General features: G+C 31.2%; 3 long non-coding RNA genes across 3 annotated transcripts; all 3 read right to left on the bottom strand.

Moving 5' to 3' along the window:
- Positions 1-723: 723 nt before the first annotated feature.
- LOC139527225 (uncharacterized) lies at positions 724-3,686 on the bottom strand. The gene is made up of 3 exons (XR_011665307.1): positions 3,597-3,686; positions 2,267-2,330; positions 724-769 (listed from the first exon to the last, which is right to left on the bottom strand). It is a non-coding gene; the product is annotated as an uncharacterized lncRNA (long non-coding RNA).
- Positions 3,687-14,869: 11,183 nt separating this feature from the next.
- Positions 14,870-20,058, bottom strand: LOC139527223 (uncharacterized). The gene is made up of 3 exons (XR_011665303.1): positions 19,949-20,058; positions 16,619-16,685; positions 14,870-15,129 (listed from the first exon to the last, which is right to left on the bottom strand). It is a non-coding gene; the product is annotated as an uncharacterized lncRNA (long non-coding RNA).
- A 3,136-nt stretch (positions 20,059-23,194) lies between these two features.
- LOC139527222 (uncharacterized) lies at positions 23,195-25,533 on the bottom strand. The gene is made up of 3 exons (XR_011665302.1): positions 25,436-25,533; positions 24,741-24,810; positions 23,195-23,496 (listed from the first exon to the last, which is right to left on the bottom strand). It is a non-coding gene; the product is annotated as an uncharacterized lncRNA (long non-coding RNA).
- Positions 25,534-27,235: the final 1,702 nt, after the last annotated feature.

Here is a 27,235-nt window from a genome sequence, read left to right as displayed (position 1 = left end):
TAAGAAGAAGAATTACTTCATCATTGAAATTAAACAAGAAACATAATATAAAAAAGAAGATGTGGTATGATTGCCAATGAGACAACTATCCATAAAAGACCAAAATGACACAGACATTAACAACTATAGGTCACCGTTCGGCCTTCAACAATGAGCAAAGCCCATACCGCATAGTCAGCTATAAATGGCCCCCATAAAACAATGTAAAACACGTTACCAAAACTGGCATTAAATTTCAAATTTACCGAAAAAAAATTGATCCGTATAAACTTGTTATTTAATCTAAATTAAATTTCAGTTAAATCGTCTGATATTAGTAGTTTCGATAAAAAATAAACGTATACCAAAACTGGCATTAAATTTCAAATTTACCGAACAAAAATTGATCAGTATAAACTTGTTATTTAATCTAAATTAAATTTCAGTTAAATCGTCTGATATTAGTAGTTTTGATAAAAAATAAACGTATATTTAAACGAAAAATTTAACGGTGATAAACTAGATTTAAACCTTTTAAATAACAAATTTAAACTGCTATTATTTTTCAAATAAATAACAAGTTTAATAACCCATAAATCGGAATTAAACTTAAGAAAATAAGAAATTTAAAAAAATTATTAAACTTTCATAAACTACTAAAATAATTCTTCATAAATCAGACCTTAAATTCAAAACTAGAAATTTAATTTATGAATAAACTTTGTAAACGTATCATTTCATGCAGTGTTTGTGACTGTTGCCTGTGATTCAGTTGTCGCAGCCAGTGTCTCTGTAAAATAACAAGTATTATGTTAGAAGGGGAAAAACCAGAACATATAATTAAAAATGGAAAAAATTGAAACACTTGAGGTAGTGATATTCTGTTAAAGAGGGGCGAAAGATACCAGAGGGACAGTCAAACTCTTAGATTGAAAATAAACTAACAACGCCATGCAATGTAAGGGTGATTCGTGTACAGCAAGTGATGGTTATTCAGTCGTCTCTTGCAGGCACGGCCCGCTTTTTGATCAAGTCATACCTTGAGGTTGAAGTTGATGTTGTATTTTCTTACTTAATTCGTCTTTTCAGTATCTAAAGGACTATGGGTTATCTCATTGTTCGTGCACAAAAATGAAAATAACCTTATGTCATTGGATCAATTTTCATTGTTTAGAACGTGTTAAACCAATAAAAACGTTTTGGTGTACGCTTTTGAAAATATTACCCAGAATGCTATAGATTCAGAAACGAGAATAGAACATCGGTACACCATCAGATGACTACATTAAGAAATGCCTGTACATGTATCTATATATATTCAGCAATATGAAAGTTGTTTTCCATTCTTTTAATGTGTTTTAGCTTTTGATTTTGCTATGATTAGGGACTTTTCGTTTTGAAATTTTTCTTTGAATTCGACATTTTTTGTTATTTTACGTTCTACTAAACAAAGATCCTCTACTTCAATACACTTTACGATCTTTTTTGACCTAAGCAAATTGGAGATGGTAAACTTGAAATATGTATAGGCACTTGTCTCTATCTAAATGTTGTATGTATATATCTGATTATCTTTAATTTTTTGAGTCGTAGGGTTATTTACTCTATGTATACCAATATTCGCTTTAAAACATGATTTACAAATGAATTCTTAGGACATTTTGCATCAAAATGGCTACATAGAAAAGAAAGAGGTTTTCTAATGCGCATTTACTGGATTCCTAAAGATTTCGCTTAGTAAGTATTGGTTTTGCTGTTGTTGTTTTGTTTCTTATACAAATGTATTTGCTAGCCCTTTGTTGTTTTCTCTCTTGCATATAGAACACCACTGTTTTCAATATAAAATTGACGAAGACAAAACTGGAATCTCAATTCAAACAAAAGAATTCCAAACCTTATCTAATATAAAAGCAGGAGATGTGAAAAGAGCTCTAATTTGCACCTTAAAATTACTAAGACATTGACTATCGAAATACTGACGAAGGATATCAAAATGATACTCCTTTAATATTTAGTTAATAACCATGATACCATTGTGATAGATTTATTTCGGGTTTGTTTAGGAAAACTGCTTGGTTAACAATTGGGTATCCCAAAATAAACCAAAAGGCTTATAACATTCTATTACTACATTCTTTCCGATTGTTGAAGGCCGTGATCTATGGTTGTTATTTTTTATGTCATTTTATCTCTTTTGGAGTTTATCACATTTGCAATTATGCCACATATTTTTGTTTTATTATCTAAGTAACACAATGATTTATTGCTAACTTGAATAGTTACTTACCAAATACCATAGCGATGACTACTAGACAACAAATTGTTACCACTGCCTTAATCATGTTGACTGTCTGAAATCAGAACACATAATTGATTAGGAAAAAAGTATAGAATAAACATATATGCAGAACTGGTGTGATATTATGTAACGTTCTAACCACAACGAATGAAATCATATCGCTGACCAGGACAGAAAAAACACAAACTTGAATAATACCATTAATGACAATTTGGGAAAAAAACGTCATGGCTGATTCTCTCCCTTGCAACATACAGGCATCTGATAGATATAGGAAGATGTGGTATGAGTGCCAATGAGACAACTCTCCTTCAAAATAACAATTTATAGATGTAAATCATTATAGGTCAATGTACTGCCTTTAACACGGAGCCTTGGCTCACACCGAACAACAAGCTATAAAGGGCCCCAACATTACTAGTGTAAAACCATTCACACCGGGAATCCAACGGTCTAATTTATATATATATAAAAAAAAAAAAAAAAATACCTTGTTTTCAAACTGATAAAGAAAAGGGAGCAAGTCTTTTTTTTGTAGCACCTTGTTGTGACGAATTGAAATAAATAACTTACCTTTAAAAGGACTTTATGAAATTTATCTGTTTTGGCCTATTTTGTAAGTTGATGGAAATACCTGGATTTTATGTAAGTTATACCAGACATATACCTTCGATAATCTAAGAATTTTAAGTCTTAGAAAAATCTTATATTGGATAGATACAGACAATTCGTCCTACAACATACCACATACGGAACTCTCAACTAGTTGTTGCAAGGATTCGTTCCTTGCAGAGAGTGTGGTGCTCTCTCTATATATATACGAATCATCTTATTAAACCTCCTGATTCTGACTGACGTGGCTGTGTACTTATACATCCAACACAGCCAAATCAGACGCTTTACGTTAGTAAGGGTTGTTCTGCCCGTCGGATGAATACCAAAGTGACCCCGGGGACAAACGTTCGGAGGCGCAATATGGTAATAAATACACGAAAACACACATAAAGCAAATGGATTGTTTACCTGCTGAATATCCAGTTGAAAGAATTTCATGCATATGCAGCAAAACGAAAATGAATAAGATATATGTATAAAGGTGTGTAATATAATAGATGACAAAACATAATGAGTAATTATCCCTAAAAAGTCAAAGTTTAAAAAAATATGCCAACAAGCCAATTGCCTGTAAGTTTAAAAAAAAAAGTTGCAATAAATCATGATTTCTTCATTTTAACGGGAAAGTTTTAATTAATTAATTAAATTACATTTTTAAGTTGAATTTGCTGAATACATGTAAATACAAATATGGACGAATTACCTGCTGGTATTTTACGATCTAAAACAATGAGTCGACCGACTTCTTCTCCACTTGCTCTGACTACCTGACTAAAACAAATTATATGTCGTGTACGGAAGCCGATAAGGGCCATTCAAAAAAAAAAATTAATAATCTCCTTAATAATGGATGTAATAAAACCGATTAATGACCGAAACAATATCCGTGATATAGACACTACCGTATTTCAATAAATAAATATCTTAGGAAGAATACGGATGTTCGCTTTTCTGTTTCAAAATACAAACCTTATTAAAGCTTGTAATCAATTGATTTGATATAAATCAGAGAACTTGAAAAGCATGAACAAAAAAAATAAACTTGTCTTTCATTCTTTTTAAGATATAGACGATATTGGTGTCACTTTGGAAATATGGGTTAGAAGGCGGGTTATTCAAATTCAAGCTCTTATCCTATACAATAAATATCCATGTTATGCATATCATTCGAAAGGAAATAAACCACAGAAATCCATAACATAGATGATTTTGTGCTTTGTCTATCTTTTAATGAAAAACTTTACTCATTTCGATGCCTATAACGTCATTTCAAGGGTGTCCCGCTGTTACAATTTTGTTTTATGTGAGTCTTTAAAATCCCAGTGCGGATTCATTAGTAAGTAGAATGGTTAAAAAATTTGCAATTGTTTTGTATACATTTAACTTAAAATGAAGTAGCAGACGTTTTTATTTTAAGAGAAGGAAGATCGTCAAAAGAGTTTAAATAAAAAAGAGAAAAAATGTCCCAATTAGCTGCTCAACCCGTAATTTTTTTTCTGTCTTCACTTTCATAAGATATTACGGACGAAAATGGATTTTGATTATATCAGACAAATTATACATGTCCCGAAGAAGCTATCTGAAGTCACCATTAAGTAACTGCGGTCTTATTTTAAAAACATCGTCATTTTTCCCGTGTCCAATTAAATGTCCCGATGGAAAAAATAACACAAAAAATAATTCAGAGGCTTTTTATCAAACGAAATTCTACTATATCTCAATTTTTTAACACCTGTTAACTGATTTGAATGGAAAATACATTTAATTTCCTTTAAAATGATATGATATGTATTTTTGTTTGAGTTGCAGTTAGAAAATCCGAAACGATCTAAGATGTCCAATGAAATGTCCCCGTAACCGTAATTTGACGTTCGCGTTATAATAACGTTAAACTGTATACGATTTTTCTTGCATATATGGCATAACATAATTTATGATATGGTCTGATCTATATAAAATAAAGTTCTCGTTTAATATGCATTAAAATACAGATCTGCGTTAATTCATGCATATAAGATGTCGAAATATTTAACTCGGATATTTCATAAAGACAAGGCCCCGGAGCTATAACAAAGAGATAACTTACTAATGACCACACTCCAACTTTATAAAAGCAAGATACATTGAAAAAGAAATGCGATCAAAAGTGAGATCTTCTTAATTATCCTCCTAAGCCAGATAGTATAATATCTGTAATTCCTAACGTTCCTTTTAAAAGATTCGAAGCTATACACATGAATGAAAATTCTCACAAAAAATTTAAGAGAAAAAGTACACCTTAGTCGTGAACATTTCAGTAAAACGTGCAATCTTTTTTTTTTTGTCGCATCGACTCATTTAACAAAACGTTTTATCAGAGAAATACTTGTATGTCATAAACATTTCAGTATAGCTAACGATTATTTTTTATCTACTGTGAGTAGAACAATTCCTAGTCATCTACCTACCAATATGTGTTTGAAAAATAAGGTTATTACATTTAGAAGTAGTGTGGCAGAATGAAGAGTATTTTCTCGAATCTCCAACAGAATTGCCTGGTACAAAGGCATGTGATGAAACTAGTATATTGAAATTGAAACTTTTTTTTTACCATAATTTGAGAAAGAACGAAAGAGAGAGAGTGAGAAAGTAGTTGTCCGACATATATGATGGATGGCACACAAACATGTAGCAGCTAGCTCCAAGGTATTAATTTACAGACACTCCCAACTCATTCTAGAAAATCCGATGTATTATTGCCATAGAGATTTGACTTTCGTTTTTTGACTGGTAACCGATCGTATAAATACGCGGATATCATCGAGTGCAAAATAACATTTCTTATCGCTTGTTATAAATTCACTTCTTCAATGAATACTCATAAGAACAGACATTTATAATACGAAAATATTATGTCGTTACAAATACTTATATGCATTAAAAATGCACACGTACAGAAAAAATTGTGTTAACGCATGCGGAAGAATATCACAAGAAAGTTTTTTTGGGAAAAATATGAATGTCTACTCAAATCCAATCTATTGGAAAAATCGAATTGTTATAGAAGAGTGTCCACCATGCACTTGTACTGCACTTTTATTAGAATCGTTGAATAGAATGATATACAATTGGATGAAAATTATACATACATGTAACTGCTATATACAATTATAAATATAATATATAACAACAAACCAGAGTATACGTATTTGTATCACCACAATATAATAGATATTAAAGCAGTGAAGTTGAATTTCTTGTCATTTATTTATCATCCACGCACGAACTTGTCTCAGGAAAAATAGATCTCTGTACATAAACCTCAAATTTTGCATTTGCACCGGCTTGAAAAAAATAAAACCATATAAAGAAGCAACTTCAAAGTTTTCCATACTTTGCCAAATTCTATAATTTCAAATATTTAAAAAAAAAAGTATTGATTGCCGACCCTTTTTTGAAGCTGGAGTTTGTGAAAAAATATCAGATGAAAGGATAGCTTGCAAATTATGTTTCCGAAAGCAAAAACAAACAATACAGAATCACGGTTCTTATTTTCACAATAAAGTAGAAGATGCGGCTGTATAAGACCAATTAATAATTTCTATATGCAAACAACAATGAGCAAAACCCTTTAGAGTCAGATATGAAAAGCCCCGAAATGACAAATGTAAAACAATTCAAACGAGAAAACTAACGGCCTGATTTATGTGCAAATTCCTACATAACATGAATTTTCTTAATTATTTGCCTGGTAAAACAATCCTGATTTAAAAAAATTAATCAATGAAAACGTTTTCTTTTAAAAAATAAATAATTTAGACCCCGACCAACTTTAAATCATTGAAAGTTGGCAACGGCAGCATAAGAGCACGTATTTCTTTTTCAAACATGATGCACATTTTATAAAGTTTTTTGTTAGAGATTTTTGAAATAATGATATAGTTAACATTTTCCATAAAATCGGGATTGATGTTAAGATTGTGAACTTACTTATACGTTATAATAAATAATTTGAATTATAATGTAATTATAAGTCACTGTTTAAGAAAAATGAAATAAAACCAAATTCTTGGACTTTTATATTAACGTTAGTATAATAGTCCTAAGGATTAAAGTGTTGATAAAATAAGATTATGAAAAGAAAAATAGCTTGCGATATACTACGTACATCTTTCACATAATCAAAGACAAATCAAGAAGCATTTGAATATTAATTGAGGGAGCGAAATTACCAAATTACAACAAACATATATAAACGTGTAATTGGGGAAAAGAGACAGAAACAAGAAACGAAATATTTACAATTTCACTAGCAAAGATAGAAGACGTCTTCTGGCAGAGAGAGCTTTGCTTAATTTTAAGAAATAGAAGAAACTGATTGTTGAAGGTCGTACAGTGACCTATAGTTGTTAATTTCTGTGTCATTTTGATCTCTTGTGGAGAGTTGTTTCATGGGCAATCATACCACATCTTCTTTTTATATATTTAAATCATTTTACAAGACATCAAATTGTCATTTTGTGCTATTGTTGCAGACAATTCTTCGCAAAAATTAAAAATTGTTCATGTATCTAAAATTTTGTTTTAATTCAATGGAATTTTGCATTTGCACCGGCTTGAAAAAAATAAAACCATATAAAGAAGCAACTTCGAACATCTCTTTACTTTAAGCGGCATTTTTACATGAGTAGAATATAAGGTCAACGTTTGAAACTTTCCGTGGAACAACGTCAAAATCGTCGTTTTATTAGGAACGTCGTGTAACGCTGAGTGGCACCAATACCGTGCGTAACGTCATAGTCTTTTGAAATTTGGCGGGAAATGATACTTTCTAAATTTCTTATACATTTGACATTGACACCTCTTGAAAAAAAAAATGAGACTAACAAGGATTTTATAAAATTGTCAAAAAATAGCTTTTTAAACTGTGGATATGTTATAGGATGTCCCTTTGGTATCTTTCGTCCCTCTTTTATAAAGCTATGAAAAGAAAAGTCGAGGAAATAGTTAAATTTGTATTTGCAATTGCATGCATAAAACTAGAGGATTCAGATTATGTGTTAAAGACTTCACGGTCCAGCTAACATCAAGCTAATCTAGGATTCTACCTTTTCCTACACACTCAATAAAATCAGCTGTAAAAATAAAAAGGTACTTCCTTAACGCTATAACATATGTGACAAGGGTTGGCAGTCAAAATTAATCCAGTGGGGACAGTGGGGGGATTTTGATTTCAATTAAACAAGGGACTTTGCTCTTAACATTTTGAATGCATAATAAAAAGTAAAAAATCTAAATTTTAATGGGTCTGTATAAAAGGAAAACAAAATGTAAATTTGATCTTTTTTTATTTTGCGGATTTTTATGTTATCTACTGTAAATATCCCTATCTGTTCTCTACAATTTTTCTAAACATACAATTGCAAACATCCTACGAAATATCTGAGTCGGGGATCAAAGAAACTGGGTTAATTCACGTTTAAAGATGACATTTTTTAATATTTTTTAAAAACGTACAGGAAATAGTTTGAATGATAGCGAGCTTTGAAAGAAGATTTTTTTATGCAAATAACACTTAAACGATAAGGAAGTTTGAAACAGCTTTCAAGTCATGTTGGTTATGTAATCTTAACATCAAAGTAGTTTTTATTTTTACTTACAGCCGATTTCAATGAGTATGTGTATAAAGGTAATATCTTTGGTTAGCTTGCTTGCTAGCTGAACCGTGAAATCATTGCTAGGTATACTATCCTTCTTTTGAAGTAGCCTTGTCCTACAGTCAGATAGATTGGTTATCTGTCGGACTAGTCTATTCTTAAAGGATGGTAGTTTACCTAACATAACAATGACTTCACGTTCAGCTAGCAAGCAAGTTAACCAAAGATATTACCTTTAGATACATACTCATTGAAATCGGCTGTAAGTTTAAGATTAAAGTAGCCGATCTGACATAAAAGTAAAGTTTGCCTTATTCTCATGTTATGAAACTCACATACAAATCTCAAAACCATATTGCGCAGTCAGAGTTCTAATTAAATCAGAGAGCCATTTTCCGTTTTAGGGTTACGCCCCCTTTTAACTTGAAAAAAATATTACCAGGCTTGAGCGGGTGTATTCTTCGGATAGAAAGAATTTTGTGAAAAGATTATCATTTTTCCCGTTTTGTAAGAAGTATTAGTTTTATTTTATAAAAGGCCTAGGATGAGTTCTAAATGAAAACTTAAAATGGGTCAGTAAATATCAATCAGATGAGAACATCGATTGTACTTTTTTTCTACTTCCTGTAATTTTGAAGGATATATGATTTTTCAGATTTGCGGTATAAAACAGCATTAATTGTTTTAATTTATTTGACTATTTATAGAAATATTAGTATACTATCTATACACTTATAAGATTGCTTTAAAAAATTAGATTATAAGATAACAGGGCCTAGTTTCACGAAGCTGTCTTAGGACTAAGAAATGTCTTAGGATGGTCTTACGACAGTATCTTAGTCCTAAGTTTTGTTGATTTCAGAAAGGGGTTCTAAATTAGGACATCTCTTAGAGTTGGGCAAAAAGTTAGGACAACACTTTTTTATATAAATTTTGCAAATTATGTCATTATATTAATCAATACCTTTAGCATAATTTATTGTAAAGACATACTACATGCATTTACATGATTTTTTCCGTAAATCAATGTTAACATTTGAATATTTAAAGAACTTGCGACAGGTTTAGGATGTCTTAGCTAAGATCACCATAACACAGCTTCGAGACTAGGTCTGAGATATGTCTTAGGAAAGTTATAAGAGGATCAAAAGACATGTCTTAGGATAGCTTCGTGAAACCGGCCCCAGGTTGATAGTTTAAAACAATAACTTGATTTATTTTCAAGCTTATCACACAATATTATATAAGTTAACTTTTAAAATATATTATGCCAAATATAGTTTTATAATTATACTGTTTTTGTTTTGTCTTTTTGTCGGTCATCCTTATACATGTAAGTATCTTTCGTTCTTACTGGACGTTAAGCAACCAACAATCAACCAATCTTTCGTTCTTTTTTGTGGTTGATTTTGCTCTGTGTTATACTATTCCCATTTTAATGAGTGACTAAATCAGAGGCTGAGCATTAATTTAAATAATTTTACTTATTTATATGAATTTTCTTGATAATAGTAAGATTTTCTCAAATAGAATGAAATTCAAAACAGTGTGGCTGTGGCCATTGATTGACACATTAAATTCATCCATTGACTGGGACAATTTAGGTGAACGTTTGTATGTAACGACCACTGCTCACTATGTACTTTTTAAATACACTTAAACTATGGGGTCACTAAAGGTTCTCAACACCTTTATAAAGTAATTCGAAAAATTAATCAGAAATAACACGATGTTTTGATGTATACCAATTATATAAATCAAAACATAAAGGTTATTCCTGATTAATTTTCGAATTATTTTATAATTAAAGGCATTAAGAAACCTTTGGTGACCCCACAGTTTAAATGTCTATCGTAGGTACGTCGTGAACAGTGGTCGTTACAGACAAACGTTCACGTAAATTGTCCCAGTCAATGGATGAATATGAATACATGTATACTATTGGTAGAGAAATTCACACTTTGTTATATCAAATTGATACTTTGTTATATCAAATTGATACTTTGTTATATCAAATTGATAATTTGTTATATCAAATTGATACTTTGTTAAATCAAATGATAATCTGTTATATCAGATTGCAAAAAGGAAATTTACATGGCTTTCGTAGTTTTTCATTAAAAAAAACAACACGTTATGTGTTTGACTTTCGTTAAACATTTCCAAAATTACATTGAATTTAATACTTAAAATATATCACAATACAGATTCTTTTGTTTTTTTTGCATCGTCGACATTTTTAGCTCACCTGGCCTAAAAGGCCATGTGAGCTTTTCTCATCACTTGGCGTCCGTCGTCGTCGACGTCGTCGTCGTCGTTGTCGTCTGTCGTCGTTAACAATTTTTCAAACATCTTCTCCTCTGAAACTACTGAATGGATTTGAATGAAACTTAACATGATTGTTTCATAGTATATCCTGCACAAAATGTGCGCTTCGATTTTTGATCCGTCAAAAAACATGGCCGCCGTTACTTAAAATAGAACATAGGGGTCAAATGCAGTTTTTGGCTTATATCTCAAAAACGAAAGCATTTAGAGCAAATCTGACAGGGGTAAAAATGTTCATTAGGTCAAGATCTATCAGCCCTGAAATTTTCAGATGAATCAAACAAACCATTGTTGGGTTGCTGCCACTTAATTGGTAATTTTAAGGAAATTTTGCAGTTTTTGGTCATTATCTTGAATATTATTATAGATAAAGATAAACTGTAAACAGCAAAAAAGATCAGCAAAGTAAGATCTACAAATAAGTTTAATATGACCAAAATTGTCAATTGACCCCTTAAGGGGTTATTGTCCTTTAATGACAATTTTTCACAATTTGTTCATCATATTTGCTAACTTTAAAAAATCTTCTCCTCTGAAACTACTGAATGGATTTGGTTAAAACTTAGCATGGTTGTTCCTTAGATTATCCTGCACAAAGTGTGTGCTTTGATTTTTGATCCGTCAAAAAACATGGCCGCCGTTACTTAAAATAGAACATAGGGGTCAAATGCAGTTTTTGGCTTATATCTCAAAAACGAAAGCATTAAGAGCAAATCTGACATGGAGTAAATATGTTCATTAGGTCAATATCTATCAGCCCTGAAATTTTCAGATGAATCAAACATCCAATTGTTGGGTTGCTGCCACTTAATTGGTAATTTTAAGGAAATTTCGCAGTTTTTGGTCATTATCTTGAATATTATTATAGATAAAGATAAACTGTAAACAGCAAATATGATCAGCAAAGTAAGATCTACAAATAAGTCAATTTGACCAAAATTGTCAATTGACCTCTTTAGGAGTTATTGCCCTTTAAAGACTTTTTTCACAATTTGTTCATCATGTTGACTTACTTTAAAAAATCTTCTCTTATGAAACTGCTGTATCAATTTCAGCCAAACTTAGGCTAAATGAGTTTCAGAGTTTCAGAGTATCTAGTATAAATTTTATATTTCATTTCCTTGTATGTCAAGAAACATAGCTCCTATGGCTAAAATAGAACATAGGAGAAAATGATTTTTTTTTGCTTTTGAAGAAAATAGGACGATTCAAAGAACATTTAAATAAATTGAAAAGCCAAAATAATCATTGATATGAGATTAAACCAAAACAATTCAGGTGAGCGATTCAGGCTCTTGAGAGCCTCTTGTTATAACTCGACAACAGTACAGATATATAGTTAAACAGGTACACTGCAGACAAAAGTTCTGAGATAGCCAAAAGTTTAAAAAAAAAAAAAAAAAAACAAAAAAAAAAACAAACAAACAAACGAGAGTCTAAAATGCAAAAGTGCGTTAACAGAACGAAACCGTCAAATACGACAACTTTTCACTAAAACTTTTTTCCTTGAAGAGAGTTTGTGTATAATCCTTGCAATACTTCCATTTTTTTTCTCTCTAAAATATGAAAAGTGCATTTTCTAGATAGTAGACCGATCTCTAGATACCTTTAATAAGATCAATATAAACTTTTGCAAGAAAGAATTAAAAAAAAAGGAAAAATCTTAGCACTCATATGTTTCTTGCCCGGCTTTGTCAGATGCAAATGAAAGCAATTAAGGGCATACGATACAGGGGAGGTTATGACGTTGCTAAAGTTAAATTTTATTTTTGCGACGTCAAACTGTGACATATCGGGAAAAGATGCATTTTTCGACTGATTTTTATCATTCAAACTGATCTAATTTGGAAACGAGTGCATGGACCCTTATTTTTGAAAATGACAATTTGTTTCATTTTGCAGGGAGATTATGTGGACCAAATTTTGTAAAACTGTAAATAGTGCATTTTTTTTATTTTGATAAATATACAGCAAAACATTGCGTTTTTTTCTCAATTCATGACCATTTGATAAATATAAGTTATTTCTGAATAAAAGATGCATAAATTTTTAGGATACTTATAAAATACAGAAATTACAAATTATTTAACAAAAAAACAAAAAAAAAAACAATTCGTGTTTATCTTTTAAAACAAGAAAGTTATGACTTTCTTTCGAAAGGAAAAATAAGGCCACAAATCCAAATTTTGAGCAAAAATACAAAATTTCGACTTCATTTAACTCAAACAGTAGCACATGAAGGTTATTTTTTTTTTTATTACATATTTAATTTAATCAGGCAAAAAATAGCCTGTATGGAAATTTTAATTAAACTATAAATACGGGATAAAAAAACTGTATCGTATGCCCTTAATACACATGTCCGGTACTTTAATGACAATCGGATATAATTAACATAATCATCTAAGTAGGAAGTAAAAGGCGGAAAAAATAGTTCGGCTAGTGTAATTACCCTCTAGTTCCTCATTATGTTAATACGATACTTTTTTTTCAGTGAATAAAACTAATAATAACCGTAGATTCACTCAGATAGTCTTTTCCAATATTTTGCCAAATTAAAGACGTACTTTTCATACATATAAGAAGTATATGTGACATGTTCCCTTGCTATTTTTAAACCTACAGATTGGCCATAAAAAAGGTTATAAATTGTTTATATGAATAGGATTATGAAATATTTGTTTTGGGGCTCGTCGGTCCAGTGGTATAAGAAGTTACTACTGTTATCACTAGTCAGTCAAGACTGAGGTTGTGAGTTCGAACCCCGCTTGCGCGGGTGTACTTAACTCCAATCTTAATTGACTAGGATTGTCAGTTTTTCTATCGAAGGACGAATGTTTTTTTCCGGGCACTCCGCCTCCCTCTACCAATTAAAACTGACCGCCACGAAATAGCCTAAATGCGGTGCTTAAAAGTGGCGTTAAAACACCAAAAAGCAAATCAAATCAAAACAAATATTTTAATCATCAAAACATTCCATAAATCCATTTCTTTTCGATATATGTTAGGTTTTAAGAAATCGAGTAGTCCCACTGGCAGTGTTTTGTGTCTACTACACAAGACGTTTGGCGGGATATTTCTTTATAGTATCTCGATACACGAAAAAACAACACATATTAAATGTCTGTATATTTCCTTTGGTTATATTGGTGAATTTTAAAGAATTCCTATTGGGGGCCTTCAGCTGTTTTTTGTCTTTGGTCAGGTCGTGGTCTCTTTGACGCATTTCTCATTTCCATTCTCAAATTCACTTAGCAGTTTGCATCAATTGTTCAACTCTTGATATGAAAATGACAAAATAAGTCCTGGTGTGGGTGTGTTAAACATGTGATTTGTGTAATTTATCATGAATAAAATCCTAACGGTAACTAATCTATATATACTAGTACAAGTATGTTTGTCATTACTCACTAAGGAGTAAAAACATTTATTTCGAACAGAAAGAAGTCTTGGGAGAAATAAAGGACAAATATTGATTAGACAATGCTGTCACCATTGATTGACGTTTTAATGGTACTTTCAACAGTATTATGCTATTTCATGGCGATCAGTTTATATTAGTGAAGGAAACTGGAGTATCCGCAGAGGACCACAGACCTTAGGTTGGCAACTGAAAATCCCAGTCAAGTGAGGTTGGAGTCGAATGCACCTACAAGGTGCGGGATTCGAAATCAGAACATTAGTGTTTACTTGCTAGTGATACAGTGATTTTAGTATTTAGACCACTCGTCAACATTGGCCCCTGCTGTCCACCAGTAAATGTATATCGTGAAAGAATTAGTAACGGTGGTCAAGTATTGCTACAGTATTCTGCGAGACCTTGAATGTGATAACTTCGGAGAGGTTCTTTGGTTGGACTCCCCTCCACCTTTTACGATTGTTTGTATTTTAATTTTTATCAAATCTGTGATTGTTGCATGGTGTGTGGAATATTAAGAAAAATATCTTTTGAGTTATATACTACCGATGTTCTTTTTAGTAACAATAAATACAGGATTGAAAAAATATCAGATAGAATTAATCAAATTTAATCTCCATTTCATAACAGTTAGTTAAATGTCACACATTTCTCAAATGCATACGGATACATTGTACTAAATATGAATAGAGCATCATCATCTTTAAAACAAGACATTTCATTACTCAAAGGCTGGTTTTACATCAGTTTATAGGCTATTAGGACACATGCAGAAAGAATAACACTGCTTATACACTGCGTTACTGCGGCGTTTGGTGTTGTTGTAGTTTCTGTACCATTTTGTGCTGCGCAACCTGAAAAAAAAAGAAAATATTTTTAGTTGAAAGAGCACAAACAATGCCATACAATTGTGAAACTTAAAGTCAAAAAGACAAAATGGTTTTTTTTTTAAATCTTGATGCAAGATTTTTTTTAAATCTTAGAATGTGAAAAGTTTCTTTGATAGAAAGTCATGGATTTCTTATTTCAATCTAGTGACTTAACTTTAAGATGCTTTGGTAGCAATTTGAATGGAGAGAACATAATTTTAATAAATAAAACCTTTTCATTGTATTGCAAATAGGTAGCATGTTTAGATCTAACCACCTTATACAATCCTCAAACGAGAGCTTACTTTGTAAGTATATTTATATTTGGCTATAGCTGTTTTAGCAGGGTGGATTTTTTATATTCTTCGATATAACTTCAATTTACTCAATGTTCTTTATATAAATGTATTATCATGTATATTATTTTTGGGACCCAGTATAGCTACATGTAGCTGTTAGGTGTAAGCTAAGGCTCCGTGTTAAAAGACCGTACTATGACCCATATTAAATGGTTTGATTTTAGCAATTGTGACTTGGATGGAGAGTTGTCTCATTGGCATTCATACAACATCTTCTTATACATACTGTATCTAGTATCCTATTCATTATTAGTCAATGATATGTTCTAAATATTCAAGCATTTTTCTCTACAATGATGACAAGAGGATATATTTAAATGTATGCAGCCTCCTTTATTTATAACTGCTGCTTCCTTTGGATCTTAAATAAGAAATAAGATAAAACAAATGTTTGTGTAATTACGCAAATGTTTGCGTTATTATGCAAAGGTTCGAATTATATCGCAAAGGTTTGGGTTATAGCGCAATAGCTGAATAGGTTTGCATTATTTCGCAAATGTTTGCGTTACAACACAAACACAGGAAGAAATATATATTATATAGAAAGTTATGTGGCGTTAATACGCTTCCGTATAACTGAAAGAGATAGAGCATATTGTTATCCTACAAAATTGTAAAATTTTGCTTTTTAGCTGACATACAGCAGGTTTTGTCTATAAGTATTTTTTGTATACCGCTTTATTGCTTCAGAATTGTTTACCAGTATTCAGTATCTGTTGGGCTATGAAATAAATATCTTCTTTGGGGGGCGGGTCGGTTGAAAACTCGAATTTCAATCTTTCAAAGAAACTTTGAATTATTGTCTATGCATTCCTCGTATCTTTTATATTTTAACAGATGTTGGGTTAACATGGCTAAGAATTTTTTTAATTGACGTGTACTTTTTTGCTGATACACAATTATCTAATGTTTTGGCTTAGTTAGTGGCTTATACCTATATATTGTTCCATGACCAATTTAATACCATTAAATCAAGATTTCTATCTATATTCTGTTCTTTGGTTTGACATTACTACAAAATGTACATCATCAGTTTATTTCATGACAGTCAATATCAAACCATTTTGCGATAATTATTAAAGGAAAAGGAATCATAAATATGTAAATAAACTTACCTAACAGCACGAAGGTAAACACCAGGTATAAAGCTGTCAGAAAATGATTATTCATTTTGAGTGTTTTCTGCAAAGATGAAATGAAATGATAAAAATAAATGCATCGCAAATATTTAATTATTCTCTTATGTGATGTGTGAATGAAAAAATAACTAGGATTATATAAAATATTTAAAAATGTCTTTTTAAAACTATATGTTATTAAACTATGAAAAGGGGTGTAGGAGAAGTCGTGTTTTTGTACTTTATTTATAAGCCTAGAGGATTCAGAATACCAATACCTGAAAAAGTAAAAAACAAGGGTAGCAACACTATAACACATTTGATGAGGGTTGGAAGTAAAAATTACTCCAGTGAGGGAACAGGGGGAAAATGCTCTAAATATTTCTATAGCATAAAAAAGAGAAAAGGGTAAACATGTGAATGGATCTGTATGAAGGAAACGGTAAGTTTTGCCATTCTTTTATTTTTATGTTATCTTCTGTGAGTATTTCCATCATCCATTCTCTAAAATTTCCTAAACTTAAATTAAAAATTGCCAACATCCTACGAAATATCTAAGTCGGCAATCAAAGAAACTGGGTTAGGTAATTTTTAAAAAACGTACAGGAAATATAGACTTTTAGTGGTTGATTGCTAACTTTCAAAAGATTTTTTTATGCAAATACCACTTTAACTTGATCAGGAAGTTTTACTTTGCATGAATACTGAAACAGCTTCAAGTCATATTAGTTAAATGTAATCTTAACAACAAGGAAGTTTTTATTTTTACTTAGTTTTAATATTAAAATAGCCGATCTGAGATAAAAGTTAAGTTTGTCTCATTCTAGCATATGTTATGAAACTCACATACAATTCTAAAACCTTATTGCGCAGTCAGAGTTCTAATACAATCAGAGAGCCGTTTTCCGTTTTCGAGTTATGGCCCTTTTACCTTGGAAAATTACAAAGCTTGAGAGGGGACATTCGTATCCTCAGACACATTAAGTTTTTAATTTCCTTTTTCGGTGGGGAGGGGATTGCATGCGGAAAGATGATTATTTTGCCGTTTTGGTAGGATAATTTTTTCAATCGGCCTTGAATTAATGTAAATTAAAACTTGAAATGGGGTCAGTACTTATCAATCAGAAGAGAACATCGATTGTAGATTTAATTTTGTCTACTTCCTGTCATTATAAAGCTTAAATCATTTTTCAGATTTGCGGAAATTAGTTGTTTTAATTTATTTGTCTATTTATAGAAAAAGTAGTATATTATGATATCTATACACTTATAATTAGATTGTAAGATAACATGTGAACATAGATTTTTTTTAATCTATCACTTTAAAGTATGAAATATAACATTTTATAATATATTAAATGCAGCATTTAGTTTTAACTACATTTTCCCCCTTTTTGTCGGTTGTCCTTTTTAATAGATATAGGTAGATGTGGTATGAGTGTTAATGAGAAAACTCTCCATCCAAGTCACAATTTATAAAAGTAAACCATTATAGTTAAAGGTACGGTCTTCACATATGATCGTTCGTTCTTCCTTGTGTTGCATTATTCCCCTTTTAATGACTGACTAAATCAGAACATATATGTAATTCGTTTTAGTGCATTATTTCTATGAATATTCTTGTTTTTTTTCTAGTAAATAGAATCTAACACGTTAATAGTTACGTGTTTTACTCTCGTTAAAAACATGTCAAAAATCACATTGAATTTCATACTTAAAATATATGACAGTACAGATTCTACTTTTTTTTGCATCGTCAAAATCTTTATTACTATTATTATAAGACAGTACAGATGTATATTCAAACGGGTACACTGCAGGCAAATGTTCTGAGAAAGACCAAAAGTGGAGAAAAAAGCAGAGTCTAAAATTTAAAAGTGCGTTAATAGAACAAAACCGTCAAATATAACAACTTTGCCCTTTAACATACTTCATCGAAGAGATTCATGTAAAATCCTTGCAATACTGGACTATTTTCTAAAATATGAAAAATACATTTTCTGAATAAATGTGACCCGCCATGACATTTGCAAGCTTATGGAGGTAGAACGTCATTGTTAGAAACATTATAAACATGATAAATATCGAGATTCAATGAAATACGTATTTGTGAAGAAGAGATAAACACTTGCCTTGGCTTCTTTTTTGCGGACGCCGAACTATACATCATATATAAGTTTTGAAGAAGTTTTACTTTATCGTTTGAAGAGATTTGAATCAACATTTTAAATTGATACACAAAAAAATCAAATTTCTGCTCTATAGATTTCCTTTCATAAATGAAGTCTGAAATATATCCATAATAAATGCACCGTATCAAATGCACATAAGATAACAACTACTTTTAAATTGTTACGCGTCGCATACTATGTATAGAGACATGCATAATAAATCTAAATTAAAAAAAGGGAATTCTTAAAGCTTACTTTGGCAAATTTTAGACTAACTTCATTTCAACAAGTTTAAATTACATGTTCTAAAATAGAGCTACAAACAAACAAAAATGCTCTGCTTTAAAGATTTTCTTTCATAAATGAAGTCTGAAATATATACATAATAAATGCACCGTATCAAATGCATATATGAGAACACCTACTTATACACTGTTACGCGTCGCATACTATATGTTTAGAGACATGCATAATAAATCTAAATAAAAAAGGAATTCTAAAAGCTTACTTTGACAAATTTTAAACTAACTTCATTTCAACAAGTTTAAATTACATGTTCTAAAATAGAGCTAAGAATTGTTTGTATTGTAGTAAATTTAAGTCTTTGAAATTTTATTCAAATACGCTATTGAACATCACTAAGAGCCAATAAATACAATCATTTTGTGTTTTATAATTTAGTGTCTTCAATAAATGAAAGTCGTCATAGAATAGTCTCATTTTCATACAGGTATTCGAAATGACTCGTTTCATTGCTATTACAACAAATATGTCATAATACCATGACAGAGAGTTTTGTTTCGGAATATTCTAGGTAAATATACAAAAAGAAAATTTTAGACAATGTACCCTCCTAAGCCAGGAAGTGGCTTGTCACATATAGTTAACGGTGTTTTTCTCACAATGACGTTCTACCTCCATAAGCCTGGATATGTCGTGGCTGGTCACATATTTGTTACGTATTCTTGAAACATATATTAAGATTGATACATTAAAACTTTTACAAGAACGAATTAAAAGAATGTAAAATTGAGAAGACTTCATAAGTCTGTTTGACCTGTGTCTTATACAATTAGTGTTTATGCCGAAAGAAATTTATTTAAATTAAACTAAAAAGAATGAAAATAAATAAAAATGCAAAATTATTAGAACTCACATCTTTCTATCCTCGCCCGGCGATGTCAGATGCAGATGATTTAAAGCGATTAATACGCGTTTCCGGTACTTTAATGGCATTCAAAATGGATAACATAATCATCTAAGTAGGAAGTAAAAGGCGGAAAAATAGGTCGGCTAGTGTACTCACATGTTACCGCTCTATATAGTTCCTCATTGCGTTAATACAGCAGATATTTACAGCTAATTTCCTAATGCTTGTAGAGTAAAACTTTGATTGGCTTGCTTGCTTTGTTTGTATAAATGTTTATTCAAGCTTTGTAATTAAGATAAACATCTTCAAACAATATAGTATATAGGCATAATTAAATCTGTATATATACAATATACAAACTAAGCAAGCAAGTTAACCAAAGTCTTGCTCTACATGTACATGCAGTAGGAAATAAGCTGTAAAGTGGATCATCACTAAACATTTACATGTACTCAGATAGATTTTTTTTAATATTTTAGTAAATTGTAGATTCTCACGTCCTTTTCATAGATATAATAAAAAGTATGGGCCCTGTGCTATCTTTAAACCTACCGTTGAAAGTACAAGTCGTGCAAAATACACAATTTGCATAGATTACTCATGAACAAACACTTTTTTGTGAACAGACAAATCAAAATCTTGTTTTGTGAATACTTAGTAGACAGAAATCTTAGATTTTAAAATAAAATATAAGAAGGAAGTTTTATTAATATACTTTTACGTATTCTTGCTAAAAGTGAAATATTTCATCACCATTCCTTTTTATAAAAAATAGGCATGAACCATTTGACTTTCGGGGGGGGGGGGGGGGGGGGGGGAGGGGGAGGTTCGTGCAAACCGAGCAGTCAATCCAAGGCAAGAATATTTGTTTTCAACAATTTTCTGGAATATGTGTTTCTTTACGATACTTTAAGTTATATAATCCATTTGATGTATTCTCCGAGTTTTAAAGTCTCCATGTATTGTATTAATTCTGGTGTGTAGTGTCACTGTCCTTAAATGTCAGATTATAAAAACTTGTAAGAGGTACTGAGTATTTTTCCATTTACATGTTTGAGCAACAGACCTTTTATTTTAATAAGAAAATTAAGTAAATACATATAGTATCATTAATGAAATTAAAACGATATGGTGAACAAGATCCTGACACAAAATCATAACATATACATGCCTTAATTGCTGTTCTTTATTTTAAAAATTACAATGAGATCTTCAACATGGTGAAAGCATTCTAGCCTCAATAGTGGTAGATTTGGGATTTTAGGTTAAGGGGACTCAAACTTAAATTTTCAGCCGAGCGGAGTGAGATGGAAAAAAAAAATTAAGGCAAAATCGTCAAAATATTCTTTATTAAGCTGAGGAAAACCCATTATCATGCTTTGCAAATTTTAGGGGGCGCTTTACCGCCACGTGCATGCCCCGCCTTAACCTGCCCCTGCTCAATGTGTAACAAACCATTTATCTTAATAAGACAAGTACATGTAATACATATATATCCATTATGAGTAGAAAGGGATATGTGAACAAGATCCTGACACAAAATTAAAACATAATTATACATAATAAATTTGAAAGAGACAAAGAGAAATCACTCTCGTATAAATGAAAGTTTCAAGACAGTCACTAGAACCGGTGTGAGCAGAATTCTTTGCTAAAGTCAATATCGTCATAATTTTGCCATGGAAGACGCACAGATGCAAGGCAATATGAACAATTTAATAAGAAAAGCTGGCAAAGAAATCTAACAAAACTGTCATAGATTGAGGCCAGATTATTTTTTTCCCAAACAAAACCATCCCATACCCCCCCCCCCCCCCCCCCCCCCCCGCCACCACCAGAAAGTCAAATGGTCCATGCCCTTTTATGCATTTTTTATTTGTAAAAACGGTCTCGATAATGCATTCAATCACTTGTTTTTCTGTTTTTCTATATTTTGATAAATAGTAATTCTGCATGTCTCTAAATTTCTAGATTTAAGAGCAAAGAAATACACCGATGGTTAAAGCGACATTACAATCTTAGATGGCGATATTACAATCTTAGATGGCGACATTACAATCTTAGATGGCGACATTACAATCTTAGATGGCGATATTACAATCTTAGATGGCGATATTACAATCTTTAATGGCGACATTACAATCTTAGATGGCGACATTACAATCTTAGATGGCGACATTACAATCTTAGATGGCGATATGTAGTTATTTGGATTAACAAAGAAATCACAATATTTTACATGAACATGTTACAGGGTCTGATTATGGCCCTGTATATATTTGATCTTTTAATATTGTAACACCCACTTTTCGTCAATTCTTTTCTAATTTATATAAAATTGAGAAAGGAAATTTGTCTAATCTTTTTTTTCTGTATATTTTGTCTGTTCTTTTCTTTTCTGTATAGTTTGTCTATTCTTTTCTATTTTTTGAATTTTAAAGAGTAAACTTAGCAGTTTTTATCAGTAGGTGAACTTTTGATACGATCGGAAGATTAAATAATAATTACTAACTTGCGTGTGTGTTATACATGTGATTTGTGTATTATATAGTAATAGTAATGCATACAATTGACATTGATGACTCAATTCTATATACTATATTTGTCATTATTCACTAAGGAGACAAAACTATTTATTTTCGGATCAAAGAGGTGTTGAAGGAACAGTACAACTATCGAATAGGCAATGCTGCATACCATTAAATGATTGATTGTTGTTTTAATGCCACATTCAACACTATTGTGCTATTTCATGGCGGTTAGTTTATATTGGTAATTGAAGCCTGAGTGCCTGCAGAGAACGACTGACCTTCGGTTGTAAAACTGGCAATCCTTGTCAATTTAAATTGGAGTAGAGTGCACCTGGTAAGTGCATTTTTCGAAATACGTAGACTGCTTGACCACCGAAACACCCTTGGTTAACCAGTATGAGTATATCGGCAAAACTAATCGCGATAGAGTAATTTACGGTGGTCAAGTTTTATGAAAGGGTCATAAAAGCTCTGGTATAGGATCGTGAAGTAAATCTTATCGAGAAGACACATGCAAGGTCAACAGATTATCTCATGATTAAGTAAATGCATTGGTGGATCCAATAGAGGAGGTCCCTTGTTAGACCCCATTACGATGGTGTGTGGATTAATCAAATAATAAAGTGTCTAAACAGTTTAGAAAACATCGTTTTTAGTTATATCCTTCCAATGTTCTGTTTGGTATCAATAAATGCAGGTTTGGCAAGATAGCAGTTATCAATTTGTTTTTGAAAGAAGCATAATTTTAATCAATATTTTCAAGTACAAGTTCAATCTTCATTTCATAACAATTTGATATTGTCAAGTGTCACACATTTCTCAAATGCACACGGATACATGTACAAACAATGTACTTAATATGGATAGAGCATCGTCATCTTAGAAAAGACGTTTCATTACTCAAAGTTTGGTTTTACATCAGTTTATAGGCTATTAGGACACATGCAGAAAGAATCACACTGCTTATACACTGCGTTACTGCTGCGTTTGGTTCTGTGACAGTTTCATTTTGTGCTGCACACCCTAAAAAGAAAAAGAATATGGTTAATGCCATGTGCATAGGTTATATATATTAACATAAATGCAAGGTTTTAATAGAAATTCAAGGTGCTTGTTATTCACCGCGCTGAAGTACGTTCATTATTCATTTCCCATTTTTTCAAAATGCAATCATTAATAATGAAATAGTTCATAATTCACTATTCAACGTTAAGTGATGCATAATGAATAATGAAATAGTTTGTTTTTCAGTCTTCAAGTTGAAAAGTGACTGATAATGAATGAAGAGTGAATTATAAAATGAAAAAATATTTTTGACTGTGACACTAGTACTTTAACCCGTATATCTGAATTTATCATTTTGGTGTATTCTAACAAAAATTCAAATAAATACAAAAAAAAATTAAAACATTCTTTAAAATTTGTATCTTTATTTATTTTTTTTCAGTTTCGGAGGAAAAAAATAGTGGGTTTCCCCCCAAAAAAATAACAGAAATTCTTAGTTTAATGTATGGACGACCATTTTCACTGTACCATTGCTATTCTCCGCCCCTTGGTTATAGAGATAACTTGTCGATTGGGCCGTAATGTCCATTAGAGATGTTCAAAATTGGCTATTTCTTAATTTTCACGCGTATTTTTGCATTTAGGTTCTCCATAACCACTAATAGTCATTACGGCACATATTGTTTACAACCATTTCGTTCCTTTATAAATAAACTTACAAATGGTGTGGAAATTATTGACCATATACATTTTGTTCTTCTATTGATAAGCTTTCGAATGAGGTATAAGGTTCAACTGTTGAAGGGTCGCAGCAGTTCATTCCATTATTAAAAATATCCATTTCATTATTCAAATTTAGCTATCTCTTATTTTTTACGCTTGTTTTAACATTTTGGTCATCTGTAACCCCTCTAATGGTCATTGCAGCACAACTGACAAGTTATGTCTATAATCAGGGGATAAAAAATATTGAAATCTACAAGGGTGTTTTCTCTAAACTCAGGTTAGCCATTTAACGAATTGACGGACTTTCGTCGTATCTCAAGACCATACTCGCAATGGTGTCAAAGGAGAGCAGACAATTAAGTCCCAGACATTTTGTTGCCGGAACATTGATCGAACCAGGAATCTTTGTAATACATGTGAAGTTCGATGCTATAACCACTACACCACGGCTCTTAATTTGTTTTATTTTTATGTCAGTCAGTGTCAAACCATTTTTGCAAAGTTAAAGGAGTTCTTAATATATGTATCACACGTACCTAATATCATCAAGGTAAACACCAGATATAAAGCTGTCAGGATACCAGTTTTTATCATTTTAAGTGTCGTCTGCAAAGATATATTGAAACGATTCATTCTCAATTTTATGTCAAATACCTTATTATTAATTATTAATTATTTTTAGATGTAAGTGTCCTCACAACTTTACATCGAGTTATTTTATCATAAAACTTAATTTCTCTTCATATTTCAAGGACCTTACAATCCTTGACTATTTCTCTGGCTATCAAACTCATCTCTGTGTTTAAAACAATTTTGTACATTCCCTTGCCCTTCATCACAATGTAATTCATTGTACATGCCTCAATTGCCTCAATGAATTTACGGCATTGGAACTTATATAACTTTGACTTTCTGGAAAGATTTCAGTTTCGTACTATTGATTATTACTATTCATCGACATTTAAACCAGTTTGTTTTATTTTATCACCATACATACCAAGTTATTAAAATCCATTACATGCGTACCAACTTATTATATTTCATTGCACACATTACTTGTACAATGTATCGATGTATTGTATTTAGTTGGCTTACCTTTAAGAAAGTTCATAAAATACTAATTTTTTATTTGTTCTGAATTAACATCAAATATTTGCCACTGGATGTTAGGATTTCAACCATTTATATTCTTATTCTCATACAGTACTAAAAACATCTACACAAAACTCACCTAAGAAGCTGACGAAATGTATATAGATATACAAAAAAAGTAAATTCCGGATTACAATAAAGATAATACAACGTTTTATTCCACTATGATCAAGTATCAAATATAAAATAATACTCAAAAATATCGGATAACCCTAATATATAAGCTAACCGTACCTTGCTTTAGAATTTTTTTATTATACCTGCTCGTGGGAAAAGAACAAAGTCACATAACGCTTTTTTCAGTTTTTCTTATACTACTATAGCAAATATAGAGTGTTGCAAGTTACATATTTATGGTGCAATAAACGAGACAGGTTGTGAGAACACAGAAATTTTCGCTTCCCATTATAAATAAAGTAAATAAATTAATCAACAATCGGTCTTGAATAAAAGATAAGTGCCTATACCATTTTACAAGGTCTTAATCACCCAAATTATGAAGAAAAAGGGAATATTTTACTAGGAGGCAATACATTCACCTTTACTAAACAATAAAATGTTAAAAGCACATGCACACATATAGGAATTTATAGACATAGCGAAACTGTAAATGTAGTGAGCACATGTGGATATGTGGAATCCACGAAAGATTTCAAATGTATATAATAGTGATTTTAAGAACTGAGACACTGTGACATCTCATAGATATAAGAAGAAGAAGATGTGGTATGATTGCAATAAGACAACTCTCCAACAGAGACCAATTGGCATAGAAGTTTACATGTATATGTCATGGTACTTATACATCCCAAAAATTAAGCAATATAAATTGTTATCTTCAACAAATTTATTTAATAAATGAAAAAGGTTAAGAAAAAGAAACAGAGACTGAAGATAACAATTTAAATTGCTTAATTTTTTGAGGGATGTATAAGTACCAAGCCACGTTCTTCTAGTTATACTTAGTCAAAACTTATTATTATATTTTAACGGCCGTTTGTTCGCGATGTTTAAATATTCGGACTCTGTTGTGGCTACTTTACTCTCTCAATTTCAAATATTTTAAAATTTAGATCGTTTAGTGCTGTCTATTTGGTAATTTTACAGACGTTCTCATGCGTATACATGTTATACCATCATAATTGTCGTTCCCGAAAAAGTTTTAGAATTGTGCTAGTTCAAATCGCACATTATTATTTGTATTTAAAGCATACATGTGAGTTCTCTGTTGTAATAAGCCATATAACCTATGTCATGTTTAACACATTTTTAGAATGGTGCAAGCGTCTTAACCGATGTTCGGTTTGACTTTTTTATTGTATAAATTTCAAAATTTACTAAAAGTTTAATCTAAGAAGACTTAAAGATGATTCATTTAACATCAGAATCTGACTGAGGAAGGATATCTGTTATCAGAAATATTTATAAATGATAAAATTAATTTTATAGTTACCTGTTTGGTATTTGGAGTTGTTGTGTACATTTTTAAAGGCGTATATCACGGCCGACACTCGGCTAACCGAGAGATAGGTCGGTTAATCTATATTGAGTATGCGGCTATATCGGCGGTGGGTCTGTTAATCGGGTTGGTTATACGTCTGTTAAGAGTAAAACTCACAATTTAATGTTAAACTCTGTTAAATATACAGATTTTTGGCATATTATGAGAATCACATAAAAAAAAGAAAAGTGTCTGACAAAATGATATCTATCATAGAACATTTTCCACCAGTAAAAAAAATGCATAGCCTGCGCAATTTTAAGTAAAACGAAAAGGCGTCGCGCAAGTATGTGTTTTTATGCTTGTACGCATAGCAATATTTTGGATAAATGGCTAAAAAACATTTTTAGATATGATTTAAAGGACACAAAATAGTAC

Source organism: Mytilus edulis, chromosome 6 (genome assembly GCF_963676685.1).
Source record: "Mytilus edulis chromosome 6, xbMytEdul2.2, whole genome shotgun sequence".
Lineage (NCBI taxonomy): Eukaryota > Metazoa > Mollusca > Bivalvia > Mytilida > Mytilidae > Mytilus > Mytilus edulis.
Note: the sequence above shows the minus strand (reverse complement) of the source record. Positions and strands in the feature narration are given on the sequence as shown.